The sequence below is a fragment of the Ambystoma mexicanum genome, chromosome 5p (assembly GCF_040938575.1).
Source record: "Ambystoma mexicanum isolate Mex_15411 chromosome 5p, UKY_AmexF1_1, whole genome shotgun sequence".
Lineage (NCBI taxonomy): Eukaryota > Metazoa > Chordata > Amphibia > Caudata > Ambystomatidae > Ambystoma > Ambystoma mexicanum.
Window position 1 is genome coordinate 1,344,802,441 of NC_090930.1, and position 23,246 is coordinate 1,344,825,686.

Genomic DNA, 23,246 nt, shown 5'->3' on the forward strand with positions numbered 1-23,246 from the left:
CTATTTGAGACCCTTTGTATTACAAATGACTAGTTACCTGAGGGATACCACAAATGCCATCGACAAAATTGAAGGTTTCATTTTCACACCTGATTCACATCTACTAATCTGGATATTCAGTCTCTATATACCATGATACCCCAAAGGGCCACACTTAATGTGATTGAAGAGATATTGGTAGGTAGATCGGATGGCCATCCAGTGAGCAATGGCTTTATCATGTGGTGTACAGAATTTGCCATTAAAAAAATGTATTTTCAATTACAAGGCTGTTTCTTCCTACAAGTTGAAGGTACTGCCATAGGGGAAGCCATAGCTCCAAATTTAGCGAATCTATACGTTGAAATATTTGAGAAGTCAATAGTGTATGCTGAAAATAACCCTCATAAGGTCCATCTGAAACAATGGCTAAGGTATATAGAAGATATCTTCATTATGTGGGAGGGTTTGCATGTATAGGCTGAGAGTTGTATCATCTGGCTCAAGATGCAAAACAGCTTTCTTAAATTCACTAAATAAATCAATAACGCAGAGATAAACTGACGCTGTCCTCAATGTTGGACAGGGCGTACGGCAAACAGCTCCGACGGATCCAGCGTTGGTCGACTCACGTCCTCGCCGACAACACTGGAGATGAGCAAGGAGCCCGAACAGCTGATCCGCGCACACGTGGTACAGGGTCTCGCCGAAATCCTCGTCGCCAATGACACTATCCCTCCAACACAGGTAAGTGGAATAAGGTATCTTTATTACGAGACCCCGCAAGGAGAAACGAACTGACCACAAAAAGTGATGGGTGGAAGGTTTCGAATGAATCTAAACCACTGGCAATTGCTCTGGGCAACCTTCCACACCACCGTTTTTTAGCCCGTCTGCGCCATTGCAAAAGGGCACCAGCCATGTGCAAATCAGTCAGCAACTGCTGCCACCGAAGGTAGCAGCCCAGCCCGAACTGCTAGGCCAGGTCCCCTCTGCACAGAAAACCAAGCGACCCCAGGTGTGGAAGGTTGCCCAGAGCAATTGCCAGTGGTTTAGATTCATTCGAAACCTTCCACCCATCACTTCTGTGGTCAGTTTGTTTCTCCTTGTGAGAGAGGGTATGCCCAGACGTGGGTCCCTTGCTCGCTGCGCCACAGGGAACCAGGCTGCACCTCACTGAGGAGGTCCAACAAGGCGGAAACATGTCTGGGGTTGCTTGGTTTTCTGTGCAGAGGGGACCTGGCCTAGCAGTTCGGGCTGGGCTGCTACCTTCGGTGGTGGCAGCTGCTGACTGACTTGCACATGGCTGGTCCCCTTTTGCAATGACGCAGACCGGCTAAAAAACGGTGGTGTGGAAGGTTGCCCAGAGCCATTGCCAGTGGTTTAGATTCATTCGAAACCTTCCACCCATCACTTTTGTGGTCAGTTTGTTTCTCCTTGTGAGAGACGGTATGCCCAGACGTGGGTCCCTTGCTCGCTGCGCCACAGGGAACCAGGCTGCACCTCACTGAGGAGGTCCAACAAGGCCGAAACATGTCTGGGGTTGCTTGGTTTTCTGTGCAGAGGGGACATGGCCTAGCAGTTCGGGCTGGGCTGCTACCTTCGGTGGCGGCAGCTGCTGACTGATTTGCACATGGCTGGTCCCCTTTTGCAATGGCGCAGATGGGCTAAAAAACGGTGGTGTGGAAGGTTGCCCAGAGCAATTGCCAGTGGTTTAGATTCATTCGAAACCTTCCACCCATCACTTTTGTGGTCAGTTTGTTTCTCCTTGTGAGAGAGGGTATGCCCAGACATGGGTCCCTTGCTCGCTGCGCCACAGGGAACCAGGCTGCACCTCACTGAGGAGGTCCAACAAGGCCGAAACATGTCTGGGGTTGCTTGGTTTTCTGTGCAGAGGGGACCTGGCCTAGCAGTTCCGGCTGGGCTGCTACCTTCGGTGGCGGCAGCTGCTGACTGATTTGCACATGGCTGGTCCCCTTTTGCAATGGCGCAGACGGGCTAAAAAACGGTCGTGTGGAAGGTTGCCCAGAGCAATTGCCAGTGGTTTAGATTCATTCGAAACCTTCCACCCATCACTTTTGTGGTCAAGGATTTGCTAGAACAGAATGGCGAACTCGCTCAATAGTATAACATGGAATGTCAGGGGCTTGAACTGTCTGTCCAAGAGTCGCAAAGTGGTGCAAAAGACTCACCTTACCCCTGGAAGAGAGGTGAAATTCGGACAAAGGTGGGGCTGCCATCAATATTTCTCCACGTACTCAAGGGAGGTATGCATAATGATATGCAACATAGTGGAGTTCTGACTAATTGCTCAGAGCAAAGATCTGGAGGGGAGAGCAGTAATGGTTAGAGGGACAATACAAGGCTGGGTGTACACCCTGATGCATTTTTCCGAATCTAACCAAGACTTGTGGAAACCTTGGGGTGGATCGCCAGAAAGCAGAAGGCAACCAACCCCCGGGGAAATCATATGGGTGGGGGATTTCAACACAGTAATGAACCCTGACCAAGACCGAACAGGAGGGACCCTTCAAAGGTGACCAACTACAACACATGTGCTGGTTGTGGGAGGTGGAAGACATCTGGAGACTAAGACACCCCGTGCGACAAGAGTACACATTTAATTCCTCAGTACATGGCACAGCCTCCCGACTGGACTACTCCATGATACCCCACAAATTAACGGGTGGGGTAACTGATGCTACCATACTAGCACACACATTGTCAGATCACGCACTGGTACTCCTGACCCAGACATTACCTAACAGAATGGCAGGGAGACCACCATGGGTTTTTAAGAGCGAAAGCCTAGCGAATGAGGTGTTCCAGGAAGGACTGACCACAGTCATTGACGACTTCTTTGAGCTAAATACTGGGTCGGTGGGTTCATTCACGACCCTATGGGAAAGCTCCAAATGTGTAGTCAGAGGAGAGAGCATCTCTAGGGAAGCAGGGATACTGAAACATATCAGATAACGACTAGCAGAAACTGAGACCCAACTAAAACAATAACAAACAAATGCAGTGGAATCTGACACAATCCAGCACACTTAGATGAGGAGGCAATACCAGAAATTTTATGAATTAGCACAGAGGGAGGTGAAGTTTCTCTGGGGTAAGACAGCGACAATATGGAGAAGGTCAGCCCCCTAGCAGGGTACTATAGAGGGCGGTCAAGGTAGAAGCACGAAAGGGCTGAGTCCTATTCATTAAAAACACACATGGGGAAGTTAAACACGGGGACACTGACATTGTTAGAGAATTCTGCGCCTTTTACAGTCAATTGTACTACTCACATATTCAGGTAACACAACAAGAGTTGGGGGGGAAATACCTAGACCGAGTGGTGTTATGCTGGTGTACAGAGGAAGAGAGGGGATGGCTTGGCCGACCTCTGTCCCTAGAAGAGGTCCTCTCTGCAATTAAGTCATTACCACGTGGGAAAGCCCCCTCCCCCGGGCCTGGATGGCTACATGGCTGAATTCTATAAATTCAATGTTGCTAAACTTGCCCCACACCTGCTAAATGTATACCGCCAGAGCCTGAAGGATGGGCGTCTGCCAGACTCGCTGCGAGAGGCAGTGGTGGTGGTACTCTTGAAGCCAGACAAACCACCAGATGAATGCTCCTCCTACCACACAATGGCCCTCATTACGACCCTGGCGGAAATCGTGGTGCAATATGCACCATGGAGCACGGCGGAAAGCTGCCGATACCGCCATGGGGGTTGGCGGATTTACCGCCCCATTCCGACCTTGGCGGGGCGGTAAATCCCCATTCCCCATTTTACCCTTCCCCATTCCCATTTTTGCCCCATAGGGTATAATGGGAGTGGGGAAGGCGTTAATTACGCCACCGTAGAATACGGTGGCGTAATTAACAACAAGGTCCCGTAGCGCCATGGATTTCTCCGCCCGGAAAAACCAGGGGGAAACCGCTCCATGGCGCTACGGGAACTCGTAGTAGGGCGGAAGGGTCCGCCGCGAATACCGCTGGCGTAAACCCACTCCGCCAGGGTCGTAATGAGGCCCAATATCTCTAATAAATATGGACAGCAAAATCTTGGCAAAAATCCTAGTGATCAGGCTGGCTCCACTGATGCACAGGTGCGTCAGGGCAGACCAATCTGGGTTTATCCCTGGAAGGTCCACCTCCTAATGGCTTCGCAGGATGTTTGGACTAATGACGGCTGTTCTGCAGGACAAACCCATATTGGTGGCACTACTGGACGCTACAAAAGCGTTTGATTTGTTGGAATGACCCTTCTTGTTCATGGTACTTCGCAGAATGGGTCTGGGGGAGGACTACAGTGGCATGGTTCAACTACTGTACACCTCACTTAGTGCTAAAGTCTGGGTGAACGGTCTACTGACACCGGAAATACTCTTGGGGAGAGGCACATGACAGGGTTGTCTGCTCTCCCTGCTGCTATTCGCATTAGCAATTGAACCACTTGTGGAGGGGATCAGGGACCGACATATCCATAGAGGGATACAGTTATACAGACACAAGGCAGTTATTTCACTATATGCGGATGATATGGTGCTCTACATCAGGGACCCAGTGAACAACTTGGGGTCCGTCATGTCAGAAATGGCGACTTTTGGGGACTACTCTGGGCTAAAGATCAATACCACAAAATTGGTATTATTCACACTCACTGCAAACACCACACGGTGCGCTGATGAGCTGGGATACTCACACCAGATACTTGGGTGTATATATATATATATCTAGATCCATGGAAGAACTGTACAAGCGGAACTACCGCAGGGCGCTATACCAGACTAAGGAGTCAGTGAATAGATGGATGGACGGATTTACCAATTAATTTATATGGGAGGATAACGCAAGTTAAAATGATGCTCCTTGTACGTATTCCTCAATCTGCCAATCTTACCCCCTAGGGAATACTTCCAGAGATCCGATCGGAAATACTGCGTTTTATATGGGCCGGGAAACCAGCACGGGTGTTTTTGGAGAAACTGGTAGCCCCCATCCAAAAGGGGGGGCCTAGCACTTCCCGACCTCGAGGTATACTATGAGGCAGCACAGAGTGGGTTCCAGCTATACTGGTTTGGGGGGCAGACAGATAGATGGCACGTCGAGGTAGAAAGGGCACTGGCAGCCCCATATCTTCTAAGGGCGACTATACGGACATCCACTAACAGGGCCCACGAGTGCCAAACATGATAGAGTTGACGTGCAAATCATGGGCCCACATCGTGTGCAAGAAAAAAGGTGAGGTCATCTACACCCCGAATCTGCCAGTAACATATATACCTGGTGTACCGCTGACTTGTGGAAAAAGGATAGGTCGACCTAATGAGCTGCCTGAACATAACCAACTTTGGGGACCTATTTCCAGATGGGCATTTCTTGTCGATGGAAGAGACGAAACGTAGGGGGGTACTAACATCGCTGGATATGTTTCTATACTTTTGGTTGAGGGACTCCCTTAAGCAGATTTTTCACAACTTCCCCACTGAACCAGTAATTGCCCCCATATTGGCTCAAATGATCTTGAGAAATGAAAGTACTAATGTAGTGTCAACACTGTATAAAATATGCATTGAAGCCAGAGCCCTGAGGGAAGACACCTCCCGAGCAAAATGGGAACAATCATTAGGGCGGGAGATAACAGAAGAGACGTGGGCTTATTGCTGTAGGGAAACCAGGAAGGTGGCCTTCAACTCCAGATATAAGCTGATCCACTTTAAGTACCTGCACCAATGCTACTACACACCACACATGTTGCACAAATTCTTCCCAAAGACCTCCGATAAGTGCCCAAGATGCTCCATGTCCCCCGCAGATTTCTTAAACATGGCATGGGGCTGCCCAATGGTTAGAGGGTTTTGTTCACTAGTATTCGACACACTGGAGGAAATAATAGGGGAGGAAGTAGACACCACTGATTGCACTATTGGGACACACTAGATACATCCCCAAATATCCCAGAAAGCTAACCGGGTTGTTATTACTCCTAGCCATGCGCTGGGTGCCAATGGTGTGGGGCAGCACTCAGATTCCCAAATGGGGCCAATGGAGGGCAGATATTTTGTACTGTAACGAAATTGAGATAGAAAATGAATGAGTAGCGCACCCGCAGACGAGACCTAAAGATATTTGGGGACCATACACACAATACCTTATCACTCAAGCTCGCCAGGACGATGACAGTGACTAAGACCGCCCCACAGTTTCCTACTTTGTCGGGCCACAATACAGACCTGACGGAGACTATGACGGGCAACAGCCCACACACTACAGAAGGGGAACCAGCGAAGTGAAAAGAGGAATGTACTGTGTCACTGCATTGCAAGAGTTGCTGGGAGAGGTTTTGCGATTGGGGCTTTCTCATTTTTGAACCGTCACTGTAACACAGACGGCATGTGTTTTTCTTTTTTGTTGAAAAAATAACAATAAAAATAGTTTTAAAAAAATAGTTGTCCAAATCATCCAGCAACCAAATGGGAAGAACCTCCAGATCATAAAGTAGTTTTGGAACCACATCTCCAATATAAAACGTCAAAACTGGCACCAGAGAACATTATCCAAATGAAGTGCCGATCCTTGTCATATGTGAAGCAAACAATACGACTTTCTTTTTTAAGATCTCCCTATAAAAATACTTATTCGGACGAGCCAAGATCGGGAATCCCAAATACACAAGGTGGTCTGTAAACCCCAGTTTAACCTTCTTGAGGAACCAGGCATGTTTACAATTCTTATCCTTTTGGCAGAATTTCATCTTTTGCTTTGAGTGGGTTAGTTTTAGTTTATTTCCCATGTACTTGGCAAACGCTGCAATCAACCGTTGAAGGGCAATTGGTGCCCGATAATTAGGAAGTAAATCATTGGTGTATGCTAGCTAGGATAACTTTATCCCACCAATTTTTAGGGGAACAAGTCACCGTCTCCAGGACTTCCCCTATATCTGCTACGTATAAGTTAAAAGGCAAGGTGCCAGAACGCACCCTTGCCGCAGACCAGACATCATATCAATTATCCTCGACATCGCCCCCTAATTTTTTTTAACCTCCCCTGGATCGATGTCCCTGTGTGCAGATGCATCAACATTTTGAGAAGGCCTATAGGCATCCCCCAGTTATATTTGTATTTTGTCTTTTATTAAGCGCCTTAAGCCAAAGTGCTGAACATAAAAATGAGAAACAATACATTAAAAAGTGAATAAGCAATTGGGTTCAGGAAATGATCACTCAGGAATGTTGAAGTAGATGACATTTTAAAAAACCACGGAAGAGAGATTAGACAGAGATAGAATGAAGAGAAATTGGAAGAGCATTCCAGTGAAGGGGGGCAAGAAGTTGACAAGATAGAAAACAAGACTGAGCACAAGGAGGATGAGGAGGCAAAAGTCAGAACTGAGAAGAAGACTGAAGATAGCGAGAGGGAATGCAAAAGGATATTAGTACAGCAAGGTAGCTAAGGGCAAGACCATGGAGAAACTTGAAAACAAGACAGAAAAAATGTAATTTGAGAATGAAAGGGCAGCTAGCTGACTGCTGCAATAGAGGAAGAAATAGAATCCTAATAAGTGAGAAGACACAGTAGACTAATAGAAGAATGAAATACTGATCTAAGAGGATCACAATTAGAATTAGAGAGCCCAAATGGAACAGTAGAAAAGTCAAGAAAAGATTAAAGTGGAGATTAAGAGTTTAGATGCTTGAAATGTGAGAAATGGGCAAGCCTTACAGATGTTGTGAAGATGAAAACGACAAGAGCGAGAGGTTTGAGAAATGTGATGAGAGAAAGAGGGATTAGAGTCAAAGTATTGACCAAGATTACGTGCCGTAGATGAGATTGAGAGTTTAGAAGGAGGAACAGATATGAAAGAAGGTGGAAGATGGGGAGGCCGAGTGTTAGTAGGAAAAAACAGTATTTCAGTCTTCCCAGCATTAAGAGTAAGAAGGTGGGAAGACATCCAAGATTTAATAGCAACTACGCAAGGTGAAAGAGTGTGATGAATTTCAGGAGAAAAGGATAGAAACAGTTGAGTGTCTTCGGCGTAAAAGTGATGAGATAAGCCAAAAGAGGTAATAATAGCTGCGATGTGTACATAGAGAAGAGAAAGGGGCCTAAGACCGACCCTTGAGCAAGCAAGAAAGGTGAAGAGGACTAGCCCGTCCAGGAGATAGAAAATGTTCAATTAGACAAATAGGAGTGAAACCAAGACAAAACAGAACCTGTAACACCGAAAGAAGAAAGTGAAGCCAGAAGTAAAGAGTGACCCACAGTGTCGAAGGCAGCTGATAGATCTGGAAGGATAAGAAAAGATGAGTGCTAAGAATAGCGAGCCGAGAGAAGAGAATTTAGTACCGAAACAAGAGCAGTTTCTGTAGAATGAAAGAGACGAAACCAGATTGAAATCGATGGAGAAGAGAAGAATTAGAAACAAATGAAGAAATCTGGGGGTAGACAAGGCGTTCTAACAGTTTAGACGGGTATGATAAGAGAGAAGTAGGACGAAAGTTGGAAACAGTCAAAGGATCGGCAGTGGGTTTCTTTAGGATGGGGATAATAGATGCGTGTTTAAAAGATGCAGACAAAATAGAGGTAAGAAGACAGATGTTAACAAAGGAAACAAGGTAGGATACAAGAAGAGGATAGACGTTAGGGATTAATGCAGAAGGGATCAGGTGAGTAGGAGAAGCAGTAGGGTGGGCTTTAGCTAGTAAAAGAAGAATATCAGTATTAGACACTGGTACAAAATGTGCAATGAAAGCATGAGGAATGGACATGGGAGAGGTGACACATCGGGTGGCAGAGAAACCTTGATGTCATGACGAAGAGAGAGAACTTTAGAAGACAAGAAATTACAAAAATCAGAAGCCGATAGAGTGGAATTAACAGAATGATCTGGCGTCGGAGGAAAAAGAAATTGTGCAAGGGTTTGGAAGAGATGCCTAGGGTGGGTAGATTGAGTGTGCCAAGAGATCAGAAAAATAAAGACGCTTTGCAGAAAATAGACATTTGTCATAAAGAGCATGATAAGAAAAGTAGGAAGAATGAGCAGACATTGATTTAGACTTAAGCCGACGCCTTTCAAGATGCGAGGAAAACGACGCATGGAACGAAGATGAGGAAATAACCAAGATTGGGATGGTTTTCGCGTGGGGTTAAAAGGGGACAGAGGATAGAGTTGGTCTAGAGAGATGGAGAGAGATGAGGAATCAACAGACGCAGCCTCATCAGCATTAAGAGCAGAGATGGAAAGAGGAGAAGGGAGAGCAGAGGTTGCAAGTAGTGTTAAAAAGCGTTGGGTTGAAATTACGTAGATCATGAAGATTATTTTTTATGGGGGTAGGGGGACAACCAAGGAACTTGGAGGGGCTGGGGGAAGTAGTGATACTGAAAGCAGACCTCTTCCTCCTCCTCCTCCTCCTCCTCCTCCTCCTCCTCCTCCTCCTCCTCCTCCTCCTCCTCCTCCTCCTCCTCCTCCTCTTCTTCTTCTTCCTCCTCCTGTGGTGCTGACCTCAAAATCAGCCACTGCTGCGCTAACTACCCTGGATTCACCCACAACTCTGTGGTGCTGGGCAACAGCAAATTGTCGACCTACATGGAGAAGCACAGAGGACAACGCACGTGGCTAGTGTATGAGTACAAACCCTGCCAGAAATGCATGTCTAATCACAGGAAATTAATGTGGGCATAGCCACAGGAAGCCTTGAATGCCATCAAGCACCAGTACCATGTATGGGCGGCACACAAGGACACCTGCACAAGACCACCACACCTGGACCCACACAAGGTGATGGCCACACACTGCTCCAAACACCATAGCCCATGGGATCAAGACAACCACAATGCACTTTGTCTGTGCTGCAGTTCTGCTTTACACCCTGACACACAAGAGCAACGCCACCCTGGGCAACATACAGGAATGCAAAGTATGTAATCTACTCCCTATCCCCTAAACCACTGTAGATGATCAATAGCAAACACAGACATGAACATCCCTGAGAGAGTGACCCATGAGTGCACAGTAACATGCAAATTAACCAAAATGAAAACTGGGGCCATGTTGCTAATTCTCCACCATCCACTGTGACAGCCACATCCAAATCCAAATGATCAATCCCCCTGAACAGCTAGTCATGACGATAGCCCCATCCTGAGGGTCTGAATGCACCACTGTGAAATCACACACAGGGAGCGGCGTAGGTGGAAAGTGGGCTACAAGGGTCATGGCGCCCATTGCACAGCAAACCCATGGAACACGACTGCACCCTATTCCAAATAGAAGTGGTTACATGACGGAACTTGATGAGTAGGATTGGCGCACACAAACCCATTTACATAGTGCAGCATCCACCGGCGCCACTTCAGTCATCCCATGTGCAGCCAACTGTCAGCTGCAACAGGACAGCCCACTCAACCACACAGGGTGCATGTATGGGTCAGATGATGCATGGCATGAAGCTGTCATGGTCATGAAGTCAGGGCCACAGGCATGCAGGGGTTGCATGCACAGGAGACCTGGGTGGACACTGTGCTGGTGCTAAAGAACAAAGTAAACAAGAACATCCATTTAACACCAAAAAGCTTTTATTATGGACATAGCACTTCAGATGCATTAACCTTGAACATGCCATCCATTAACCACTTCAGATGCGTTAACCTTGAACATTCCATCCATTAAGCAGCCCCAAGTGTATTCTTGGGTGTGGCTGCTAATGGATTCACAGCTATGTAAGCTGCCCTGATTCTCAAGACAGACGCTTCGCGTTATTCTGCATTTGCCAGCAGCGTAACGCTCACCGTCGGCTGAGGTAAGAACCTGCTTACCTTTGAAGACCCTGCTTTCTGGACATCCTGCTTCCTGCCAGCATACTTACCAACTGAGGGAAGCTGTTCTTACCTGTACATCTCTTCGGTGAACCGAGCATTCATCTTTACACTTTCCGGAATGCCGATATCTTCATCTTGGCACCGCAGCGCGACACGCTCTATCGTCGACAGCAGCGCCTGCAAGGAAAAACAGAAGACAAGGTTAGACATCGAAAAAACAGTCAGTTTAAGGTCGCGCTTTGCCATACTTCGTGCTTTTCCTTAAACCATCACTTACCTGCTGCCGAACGTTGCGGTAGCAGCAATCTTCCATCCGGCCGCATCTTGAGTCTCACAGTTGCATTGAGGCCGCATTTCCATCTAAGGGAAGAAACCAGAAGCTAGACATTGCAGGCAAAAGGAGCAACATATAAAGACATTAAACAGAATTAACAGAATCGCAAGAGCTCAAGAGACACTTACAATCATAAGGAGAAGCATAGTCGCAGCTGGACTGGACTAATCCTTATCAGGGTTCAGTGAAGGAACTAGATCCCATTCAACGCGCCCCTGCCAGAAGTAGCAGGACGGAGAGTTTACCTTCCATAATTCACAGGAGCAGTATCACCACGTACCACCGCTCACAACTTTTCTACCGAGGGAGAGGCCTGAAGGGGTGACTCAAGTTCAAGGAGGGCTGCAACCATGCCCCAACGCCTCCGCAGAGACCAGGTGAGCATAACAGAAACATGATGGATGTACACCAATCGGCCAATCACCTTGCATGTCCCTGTTGCACACAAGAAGGACCACAGTGCGTAGTGTATTGATGCTTTGTCCTTGCACACCCATTGGATGGACTTAGGCCTCATATACTCATTTCATCCCATGCAGTTGACTCAGGATACCTGCAGCTCACATGGCTGATGACTCCTCTGCGGAATCCCAAACACCTGCAGAGCAAGCATACAACCATGCCCACAGTAGGACATGCTTCTGTATTGAACGGACATTTGGACTATTGAAGGCACGATTCAGGTGCCTGGACCGTATTGGAGGGACAAAAATGAATGCACCAAAAAAAGTCAGGAAGATAGTCCTCACTTGTGCCATGCTGCCCAACATCTGCTGCTGATTAAATGTGCCACTACCCCCCGACGCAGGCGGGCAACCCCCAGGAGATGACAGTGATGATGAGCATGTGGCCAGGGCCAGGGCTCTTTCACACAGGGATGCAGTGAGGACGCAGAGGTTGGCCAGACAGGCGCTGATCGACAATTGTTTTTAACATGGCGAATGCGCACATACCACGACCAGCACATGTAAAATAAAGAGCACTTGTACACAATCATGATTGTCCTTGCATTATCTAAGGTTTCAAAGAGCTTTCATGAATGTGAAACTAATCCCCTACCCCCTCCTCACACCAACTCCCCAGCACACAGACCCCCCCTACCCCCACCAACTCCCGAGCACACAGACCCCCTACCGCCACCAACACCCCAGCACACAGACCACCCCTCGCTCCACACAGTGCCAATGGGTCCATGTGTCCGGCCCTCAGGCCAACCGTGCAGTGTCCATTTAACAGGGGTGTGGATGCTTCCCATGTGCACCAGCATCAGGTAAGCAGTGTTGCAAATGACGCTGGGACCTCTTCCTGGTTGACCCCTCTAGGGACCCCTCTGTGGGGGTGGTGGAGGTAGATAGTACAGATTCAGCCAACTGCAGCTGCTGGCGGAGCACATTGTTCGACTCCTGCATCTGCTCGGCATGTGCAGATTGCCCCTCGCACATTTCACAGACTCACTGTTCAAACCCTGTGAGGGCCACATTGTGCGTGCATTTCCACACGCCATCGACTTGGCCACCCCCCCTAATATCACGTCTGATGGCCTTGATGTGGCGGTTGTGTGCGCTGGCCATGCCCTTGATCCTATTCTGGCATGCCTCCATTACATCCTGGCGTGCCATGAGGGCGACCTGTTGCTGTGTTCCGGGCAGGGCTGCGCTGTGTTCTGGGGCTGCTGTGGATGGAGGGGCTGGGCTGTCTGGTGGGGCTGCTGTGGATGGAGGGGCTGCCAGCAGGTGAGGCATATAACGGAGTGTCCTCATCCGCCACTGGTGTGGTGCACAGACCTGTGGACTTTGGCTGTGCATCTCCCCATGGTCAGGGGGTCCCTTCTGGAGTGCCCATTTCCTGCACCGGACTGTGTACAGGTGTCAGGGCAGATCCAGCATGCTGCTCATCGCTGGTTGACGCTCCCTCCTCTGGGGTGGTTGCACTCGTGGCCACTTCCCCAACGTCATCGTGGACATCCCTGGTGGCTTGGGATGGGCTTGGTGACACTGGCCTGGTGGCTTGGGATGGGCTTGGTGATGCGGAACTGGTGGCTTGGGTGCGCTGAGGTGGTGAGGCCCTGGTGGCTTGGGGCATCGAGGTAGTGACACACTGCTCCGGTGGGGTGGATCCTCCGCGCCTTGGTGTGTCCTGCCGGGCCCTTCGTGGGGGGGTGGTGGTGCTTGTGGAGGAGCGGCTGGGCACACGTTGGGATGAGCCGGCTTCTTCGTCATCCACGTTGGCCTCGGATGATGCCTGCGTGCCTGAAGGGAACATAGAGTATGGCATAAGGACGCAGTCGCTCGCATATTTTTGCATGCATTTCAGTACTTACACGGGGGGGGGGGGGGTTGCACAGGGCAGTTTCACTCATGCTTGGGCCTGGCCTGTTTGAATTATGCAATGGTTTGGTATTACTGGGGCCTGGTATGTGAGGGGGGACATACTTTGGAATTGTTGGTCTAGCCATTTCATGCATATGATGCACATGCACAGCTGGCATGCCGCACTCAGTGAGGGGGGGCGGGTACTACACACGTCCACCTCGCAATGTGGCAATGCTGTGCACCGGCATTGCTGTGTGTTGCATGGTGCTTGCATGTGTCCATTGGCTGCCCTACACACGACTCTGGCTCATGGGGGTGGCCTAGGTGCACTGGCACATGGGTGCTGTCATGGGTGCCTGTGATCGCTCCCACGCACTGCACCCATTCACAATGCCCGGCTCTCAGGCATTCACACTGGGGGATAGAGTGGTGTCCTCTTCACAATGCAATTTGCCATGGGGGGGAGGGTGGCTCACCTCCAGCCTCCTGGGAGCTAGTGCCTGCATCCCACTCCCTCGATGGGTAGGGGATGGGATAAAAAGCAAAACAGACAATTTTACCAGTGATGTAAAATAGATAAAAAAATCCTAAGGCCTAATACAATACTCCATATCAATGTGGGCCTCGTAAGATATAATATTAACATGAATGCAAATTCACACATAATTAAACAAAGGGTAGGAAACAATTTCAAGTATACGACTTTCAAGAATTATGAGAACACTAGCTGTACCCGGCCACGCGTTGCTGTGGCTCAGTTGGTTAAATGGAAATGAAAGAAAAGAGAAAGCGCGTGTTTCTAATATGTTTCATTTCACAATGCTTATGGGTATACAATATTTTTTGTTGTTCCATTGTCTGTGCAGATATATAGATTGTCTAGTTTGGCAACTCTAGAACACGCAACATATAATTGTCCATGTGAGAAGCAATCCGTGTCGAGATCTAAACCGCACAATTGTAAAGATTGGCCTTGAGCTTTGTTGATGGTGATTGCAAACGCAAGTTGCCATGAATTGAGCTGTTACGATTTCTGCGCCGAACAACGTCATTTGGAAGCATGAGTTGTATTCCTTGATGTTAGATAGGAAATGCTTTGATTCGGCTGTATATCCGGCAAGCAAAGTTTTTAATGGATCTGGCAGTTCTCCAAGTTGAGGCAGTTTAATTTTTCCGGCGAGCAACACATTCCTTTTGTTTCTCCATTAAATTTCAGAGCCTTGCAATAAGGACACACTTCAGTCATAGTGCCGATGAGAACATGCCGGCTCAAACTATAATCGTCAGCTGGGTTGTACCGGAATTCAAGGTGATTGTAATCCCGTGATTGCTGAGCACGGAGTCGTGTTTGATGCTGATCTGCTGTTTCTCGTTCACGTCTTTCAGCCACTCTCAGCCTGTCGCGTTCATTCTGTTGAGAACGAAGAAGATCTGAAACTGCAGAACGCGATCACCGTGCTCGCAACCGTGCATCCTGAAGTCTGGCTGCACATCGCTCTGCTGCTTCCTCGGCACGTATTTGAGCCATTCTAAATCGGAAACATTGAAATGGAATCATAAAATATTTAGTATAGCGAGTGTTGCTTTTATGTTCATCAGATGGTGCTGTTTTCCCGAAAAAGCATGAAAATATTTAGTATAGCGTGTGTTGCTTTTACGTCCAACAGATGGTGCTGTTTTTGGGAAAAAGCATGTTTTTACCTGTCACAGGTGTGACATCTATGTATAGTATGTATATAAAAACATGCGCGTATTCGAATGCTTTGTGTCAAAATTTCAAAGCAATCAGTGAAGAACTTTTGGAGATTTAAGATTCTGAACAAACGAGCATTTACATTTTTATTTATATAGATTTGCCTAAATTATATGCAGTACCCTTTGGGAACACCACACACAATTAGGACTACAAGTGACAGTACAATTTCACCTTTGGTACAAGCCTGTACTACACAATTAAAGTGGTAGCAGTAGCAGAGCTGCCAGACTTATCTCAAGAGTAAGTGAGCAGTATCAAATAGTTACACAAAGGACAGCAATCACTATGATTCAGGCAAACACTGACTCAAGGTTTCTAAGTAAAAGAATATATATTTATTTACTTAACGGTTGTATAACATTTCACTATTCTAAGCCGGTTAAAAATCACAGTCATAAATACACCACGCCACTTCCCTTAAATTCCAGACAAGTTAAGCTCACAAAATGAAGTGGGAGCAAAATGGCACTCCAACAATTTAAAAGGGAGGGAAAGACAAAGTTATTAGAAATTAACTCAAACCAACAGGTAAGTACTCAGGGCAATTGAACAAGAGGAACTTCAGTGAGGAGATCAGCTAGAAAAGGTTTACGGCCAAAGTCAATGGGTTAAAAGTCTTTTGCTCAAGATCATACAGTTCAGGGTAGTTCGCGGTAAAGTTTGTGGCACAGATTCCGGACAAGGTTGGTTGAGAGAAAAATTAGTTCAAAGAGAAGAGAAGGACAAGCCCTCGGATTGGAGAACGATTTCAAACACTTTCACCGTGGTTGAACGAAACAGACAACCGGATTTGCACAGTACCTTAAAACGGAGAGGGAGCTGTAGCTGAGGTGGACGTTCCTGGTGGTTCCTGCAGGCTCACGGTTCCTGTAACGACTGTCAGAATGACACGGAGTAGGAAGACTGGAGGGTCCTGCGCCACCAAGGGGAGAAGCCAGCAGCAGAGCAAAACAACGAATAAAAGGTGCGCTCTTTAAAACCCAAGTAGGGTCCGACCTTCTTGGCTATCCGGCCCACTGTAGCTCTGTACAGCGAATTCGACCAGAGGAGGGGTCCTGGCTTGTAGTTTGGGCGAACTGGTTGGTCCCACCAGCTCAAGGGAAGAAGTTTCCTGGAGGATCTTCTCTGTCGTCGGATTCTGAAGATTCAGACCTGCAGCAGGGCTTCAACGGGCATTTCAGTCATTGTAGAGGTCCTCTTCTTCCAGTTCCTTGTTAGTTTTTTCGTTCCAGTGGCGACTCTGCCTTTCCAGTCCCAGAGACCTGCTTTTTATGCATTTTCCCCCATTCATGCAGCCTGGCAGTCAATCACACAGCAGAGTGGCTGTCCTGGCAAGGACAGTCCCCTCAGCCAATCAAACAGGACTGCGACTTGGGTTACCAAGGGAATCCATGGCAGGGGTCCGAAGATCCCTCCCTCACATCCACCTACCTAGACTTTCAGGTACCTTAAGGAGGGCTTCTGCACAGAAGCCCGCGAAAAGACAGCGAACAAAGGAATCATCCCCGGTTTGGTGTGCAGAGAAAAACACGAGAAAGACTTTAACAAAAAGAAATGGCGAATAAACCCAGCCGAAGCCAAAATAAAATGTATTTGGTCAAGCGGGTTTATGTTTGAGGCTAATATAATAGCCTAAAACCTTACCACATTTATATAAGATAATCCCGGTAGAAAAGTTAGGGCAGATACCACTGCCACCAGCCAAGTCTTAATGTAAAGGGAGGGAAACAATGCTCCAAGAGGCACAGACAAAAAGGGATAAGAGTTAACCCTTTCCAATACTCCATGTAAGATGGGGTGTACTGGGTCTGTGGTTTAAAGTGTCTACATAAAGTTAATGGCAACTTTACATGTTTCTGGGGGACAGTAGTCGGCCCCAGAAAAATGGAGTCAGTGGGACAACCCTGTGTCACTGCACTGAAGGTGATGTGTAACACACAAAAAAGTGGTGCTCATGGAGTAGGTGAGGCTCCAGAGCCCAAGAACACACAAATGGTAAAAACAAACACAGCAAAACACATGTAAGAGTGGGAAAAAGGCTCACACTCTTACCAGGTGAAAAAAATAAATCCTAGTAATCCAGCAAAGCTGCTGAGGGACTCATTAGGTAAGGGATATCAGCCATTTCTGAGAATTCTCCCGAACACATACATTTCAAGGAACAATATTTACAGTGTTGCCATGGTAAGCCACAATATTAAAAATATAGTGCCACTGGAGAAATGCATAGTATGACTTTAAAAATGAATTAAAAATCAAAGGTAAGTAACAAAATTATAATACTTTGTTTAGAGCTCACTGGACCCCTAGGAGATCCAAGAAAAATGTCCAGGGCCAGGTGCATAATCCACAGTCAAAGTTCCAGAGAAGGCTCAAAGTTCCATATGAAGTATTGTATTAGTCATTTATATAGCACCTTTTCCCTTTTGTATGGCATCAGAGCGCCTTGTGGTGGGAATGCCCTCAGGGACTGAAGTCCAGGTTTGGGAATGCTCTAAGAGGAGGCTTAAGATGCGTGTGTGCATTTGGCCAAGATTAGGGTTTAGGAGGGCTGGCTAGGCTCCATTAAGCAACTCAAGAGGTCAGGCACGTGGGCGGGTGCTGAGGGAGGTCATGATGGAGTGCTAGTGTAGGAGACTCAATATGTACCCAGCTACACCAAATTTGTCATAGGTTGTCGCTGTATTCTAATGCAGAGGTGTTGAGACAAGTCTGGTGTTTCAGTGTAAATCGATTATGTGCCAGCTAGACTGAATTTGTCATGGTCATAGCTGCATTCTATAGTGCGTGGATGGATAGCCTTGCCTGTGGCAGATGTCCACCGAGTGGTGCGTTTATGCATACCTTAACCTCAGATGGAGCTTACCTTTGATGTGGCTGTGTCATCCGATCTTCTGTGGGGAAGAAAAAGCCTTCATAGACTTTTCTAGGCACTATGGACAGGCTACTCTTAAGTCTCCCAGGTGCAATAGACTGGTTGTCCTAGAGCATCTTCTAGGTGGGACTGATAGGATACCATAGAAACTAGGCTAATGGGATTCTCTGAGCACAATAGAGAGGTTACCTTTACAGTCTGTCCTCAAAGGGCTTTGGTCGCACTGGGCCGGCTTTGCATATGATCTTCAGAGTGCTTGGGACAGGACATCATCCTAAAGATCTGCGTGAATGGACAGGCTAACGAAAGAGTGCAGCACCATTCCTACCACCCCCATGAAAATCTAGGTGCAACACCCTTCCCACCCCCAACAATCCATCCAAGTGCAACTAATCTCCTACCCCCAACCCAACAAACAATGTAAATCCAACACATTTCCTACCCACAAAATCCATCTAAGTGCAGTACATAGATAACTCCCAACACATTTAACCGTCTTATAGACTGCATTGAAAGAACCACCCAGATTCAACTTTGGCAGAGTAGTTAAAACCAGTTACATAGATAGGCTGAATGCCAGTAGGTATGAGATTTTAGGTAATAAGAGTGGTGAGGTTTTACTGGAGTACAGTAATGGTTGTACTCCCCGCCCACACCATACTTTCCTCATCATTCGCTGTAGGTTGTAATGTGTGAAGAGTCAATGGGCCATCCGCTTGAGTGAAGGTAAGTCAGATCTACCCCACAGGTGCAGATTCCACAGTGAGCAACTCCATGGAAGGTCAGCGGAGACCCAAAGAAGTGTTCCAGAGGTCGAAGACTGAACCAAGAGCCCCATAAAAAGATGCTGCAGAGCAGAAAGGCGCCCAATAGAAGTCTATGGGGAATGCAGCACATGCTTGCATTCAAAGAACCCCAACCCTCGACCAAAGGTACTGCTGGGGGTGATTACCATGAATAAGGACACATGGGTAGGTACTTAAGTCTGCGGTTTTGGAAAAAGTGGCTCCAGCAACATGAAACAACACGGGAAGTACAGTACTCCTTTCCACAGGTGTGGTTTACAGGATTTGGTTCCAGGGGCTTGCAACATGAGCCAGCGATGATCCCAGCAAGCAAGGAAAAGAACAAAGGCTCTTCCTATACCATTGAACTTCAAACCAGGAGTGGAAAACTCAGTGAGGAAGACTCCTGGAAGAGGTGGGAATCCGAAGAGATTGCACTTGGTGGCAAATGGAGGCACAACAGCAGCAAATGATCCCATGGCAGAGACCACATTTGGAGGCATCCTCAGAGATCCTAAGCTGAAGAGCTGGTGTTCTGGTGAAGCCTCTTAATCCCTCTGGACACCAGCACCAACCCATAGCCAAGCAAATTAACCTGGAAGGAAATGGAAATTTGCAGCAGCAAACAGCCCAGAAATTCCTTCCAGACTGAAGGTCTTGACCCAACAGATGTGGGGAGTCATCTGGAGACTTCAGGAAGCCAGGACTGGACCACCTGCAGAGGCAAAAAACCCAAAGCTGGATATGCCCAAGCCACTGCACTTAGCAAGTTTGACCAAGTAAGGCTTTTCAAAACAGCAAAGATAGCGGAAGCACAGAAACTCCTTTGGCAGGTCGACAGACCTGCCTTCTCCAAGTTGCAGACAGTTCAGATGGTCTCTTTTCTTCGCGGACTATGATTTCATGATTACTTTCAAGCCAGGAAGGTTGAACGGCAAGGCTGATGTTCTGTCTCATCAGTATTCCGGAGGTGGACAAGAAGCAGGCTAGGAAACACAATCCCTGATTCCTTCTGAATGTTTAGTTTTGGGTGGAACATCGTATGAAGAAGGTTTGCGAGAGAAAATCCAGGAAAGCATGAGCAGGTTAGAGATGGAGGAATGGGAGCGATTCGATCCGGCCCGAAAGTGAGATGGTCTGCCATTTTTGGATTCTAAACTCTTCCTTCTAAGTGAAGCTTTGCGCGAGAGATTTTTGAAGGAGTGTCGCAAGTCAGTTCTTGCAGGTCACCCAGGTTTTCAGAAGACTCTTGAATTGGTTTGGAGAAATTTCTGGTGGAGTACTATGTGTGTGGATATCCTGAACTTTGTGAAAACATGTGAAGTTTGTGCACAATCTTAGAGTCAAGTGGGAAAACGTTACGGATTGCTGGAGCCACTTCAAATTCCTCCTCGATCTTGGCATACCCTACATTTAGATTGTATTGTTGACCTTCCAAAAGATCAAGACTGTTCAACCGTTTTAGTGGTAGTTCATGTTCCTACAAAGAAAGGGCGTTTCATTCACATTAAAGGGGAGGTTACAGTTCAGAGATTGGTGCACAGAAATTCTGTAAGGAGCTGGGGGTAGAGGTGAAACTGTCCTCGGGATATCATCCTGAAACTAATGGGCAGGTGGAACAGGTAAACCAAGAATTTGAAAAATACTTAAGGTACTATCTGCAGGCCAGAGAAAGCTGGGTGAATTTAATTTGGCTAGCTGAATTTGCTTACAATAATTCTGCTAAATATTCAATTTCTATGCCCCATTTTATTTTAGTCGGGGGTTTCATACACATTTTTTGAGGGAGGAGATGAGGAGTGAGTGCGAGAGTCCTGCTGTGGAGGAGAGATTATGGGCTATGAGGTCTAATCTCGAAAGAGCTGTTGAAAGTTTACTAAAGAGTCAAGCAAGTTACAAGCGATTTGCTGATACGAAGCATAAGAGCTGTTCTGAATACAACATTGGATATTGGGTATGGTTATCTACCAAAGATCTGAGAATCAAAGGGAGAAATAAATGTAGTCCCCAATTTGGTGTACCTTTTTGAGGTGGAGCAGGTGGTAAATCCAGCTGCGGTTAGGCTGAAGTTGCCTTTAGTATGAAGGTGCATCCAACATTTCATGTGAGTTTGTTGAAGCCACTTCAGGAAGGCACTAGATTTAGTCCGATTTCCCCTCCTGTTCAGGTGGATAATAACTCTGAGGAATATGAGGGGAGAGCCATTTTGGTAACTGAGGAATATGAGGGGAGAGCCATTTCGGATTCTAGGAAATCGAGAAGGAGACTTCAATATTTGATTGACTTAAAGGGTTTTGGTCCAGAAGAATGTTTTTGGGAGTCAGCAGTAGATATACATGCTCTGCAATTGGTGGCTAGATTTCAGAGGAGGAATCCAAGTAAACCAAGTTCAGTTTGAAATCTCTCTTTAGTTTTAAAACTTCAAAAGCAATTTGGTGAAGACTTCTTTATGTTGAAATCTGGCTATTTCCTTAAGACTTTGAAAAAAGGACAAACAACTAAGAAGTCTTGCTAGAAACAATACCTCAGGCAGTTTGAGAGGGAAATTCAGGTTCATTGAGCATATACTGGAGGATGGAGCAGGAGGAGGGTGGTAGGTTAATAAAGAATGTTTAACTGACATGTAAATATTTATCATCCCAATGCAGATATCCTCCAGAGTCAAGGCCGAGAATCTGATCCATTTGTTATTTTACCCACTTCCCCTTTCCCTTGGGAGTGTTTCAGACTCTGGTTTAGGCTGAAAAACCTTTTAGGGACTGTGGGTTTCTGCAGCTCCTGAGGACATCTGGTGAGAACACAGACCTGACAGCATGGAGTTATCACACCCAACCTTTCCAGGAACCTTTCATGTCCGAACCATGGAATGGCGGTTCCTTGTCTGACTTCAGAACAGTCACCAGGCCATGCGTTGCAAAGATTTCCTCCAGTTTGGGAATCACATCAGAAGCCACTTTAGATTCCACAATCTCCCCCTCGGGATAGTGCAAGAATTCATCCACCACCCGCGCCACCATACTGTATCTTCCATCAGCAAGGAACCAAACTCTAGGCTACCAGGTCAGAGTGCTGTTCCCCCTGAAGCATAGATTAAATGGGGACCGGAAGTCTGGGCATTCCCGCCGACTGGCATGGAATGCATCTGGCTATGATGCAACAAGAAGTCAGCAGGGTTGCTGGCTCCTGGACGGTGCTCGGTGGAAAAAACGTATTCTTGCAGTTGAAGTGTTCACTACTCTATAAGAGGGTGAAGAGACGAGCAATTGAATATCGGAATTAGATGCTTTTGGTGTAACAACACCTGGAACGACTGTGCAAACAGGTAGAGGTGAAAATGGTGTTAGCCCCACAGAACGGCGATCGCCTCTTAATCTGGGAATACCTGCTATCGTACTGCGTCAATGCCTTGCTAGCATATGCGAATAACACCACATCGGTCGCCGTCCGCTGTGTCAACATCACACCTAGGACATTGGGGCTTACGTCCACCAGAAGCTGTATCTTCTAGCTGGTCAAAGTAGGACATAGTGGCATTGTCCGCCAGCACGTCCTTTGTTGCCTCAAATGCGTGAGTGTGGTGCATGCTGCTCCACACCCATGGCTTTTTAAGCTTTGCTCAAACGCTGCAGTGACTCAAAGATGGAGACCAGATAGGAAATGAAGCGGCCACAGTAGTTGACTAGGCCCAGGAAACTGCACATTTCCGACTGATGTTTCAGAGCTCACTATCTTTTATCTTCTATGGGTCCGCAGACACCCCAGATTTGTGGCACACAAAACCAAAGCATTCCAGATGATCCTTCCAGACTTCATGCTTGTTCTTATTTTATTTAAAGTGAGACCATTGCCTCAAATTCTCTCCAGCACTGCCCTCACTCGAGACATATGCTCCCCATAAATGGCTGTGAAAATCAGAATGTCATCACTGAAGTTAACCAGCATAAAATGGGTAATGAACTCCCAAAAGTCTAACCCTATAGGAGGGTGACCAGTCTCTAATGTCTGGGGTAGACAGAATATGTGTGCAAGAGAAACAGAAAGGTAAAGATATATTCAACCCAAATGATCTAGGTGACTACCTCCTATTTGTTCACAATGCTTAGTCCTAAAAGAATTGACCCAATAGCATAGACATAAAAACACAGTATCAAGTGCATTCCAAATTCATATTAAATTCAATCATAACAAATCTAATACCGTTATATAAAAACTAAAATTGCTTGTGGATAGCCACAAAAAAACTATTAGAATACAAAAAAAACATATATCACATTAACCCAATAACAGAATCTTAAAAACATTATGGGCCTCAACACGACTTGGGCTGTATCCCGACTGTGATATCGGCCAACTTTATTTGCGTTACCGCCCACCCATCCAGTGGTAT

General features: G+C 46.9%; 1 long non-coding RNA gene across 1 annotated transcript in view; it reads left to right on the top strand.

Moving 5' to 3' along the window:
* The first annotated feature begins 438 nt into the window (after positions 1 to 438).
* LOC138481553 (uncharacterized) overlaps positions 439 to 23,246 on the top strand; it is a 30,382-nt gene continuing 7,574 nt past the window's right edge. Inside the window, exon 1 of the long non-coding RNA XR_011274273.1 lies at positions 439 to 726. This is a non-coding gene — a long non-coding RNA (uncharacterized lncRNA). The remainder of the gene's footprint in view (positions 727 to 23,246) is intronic.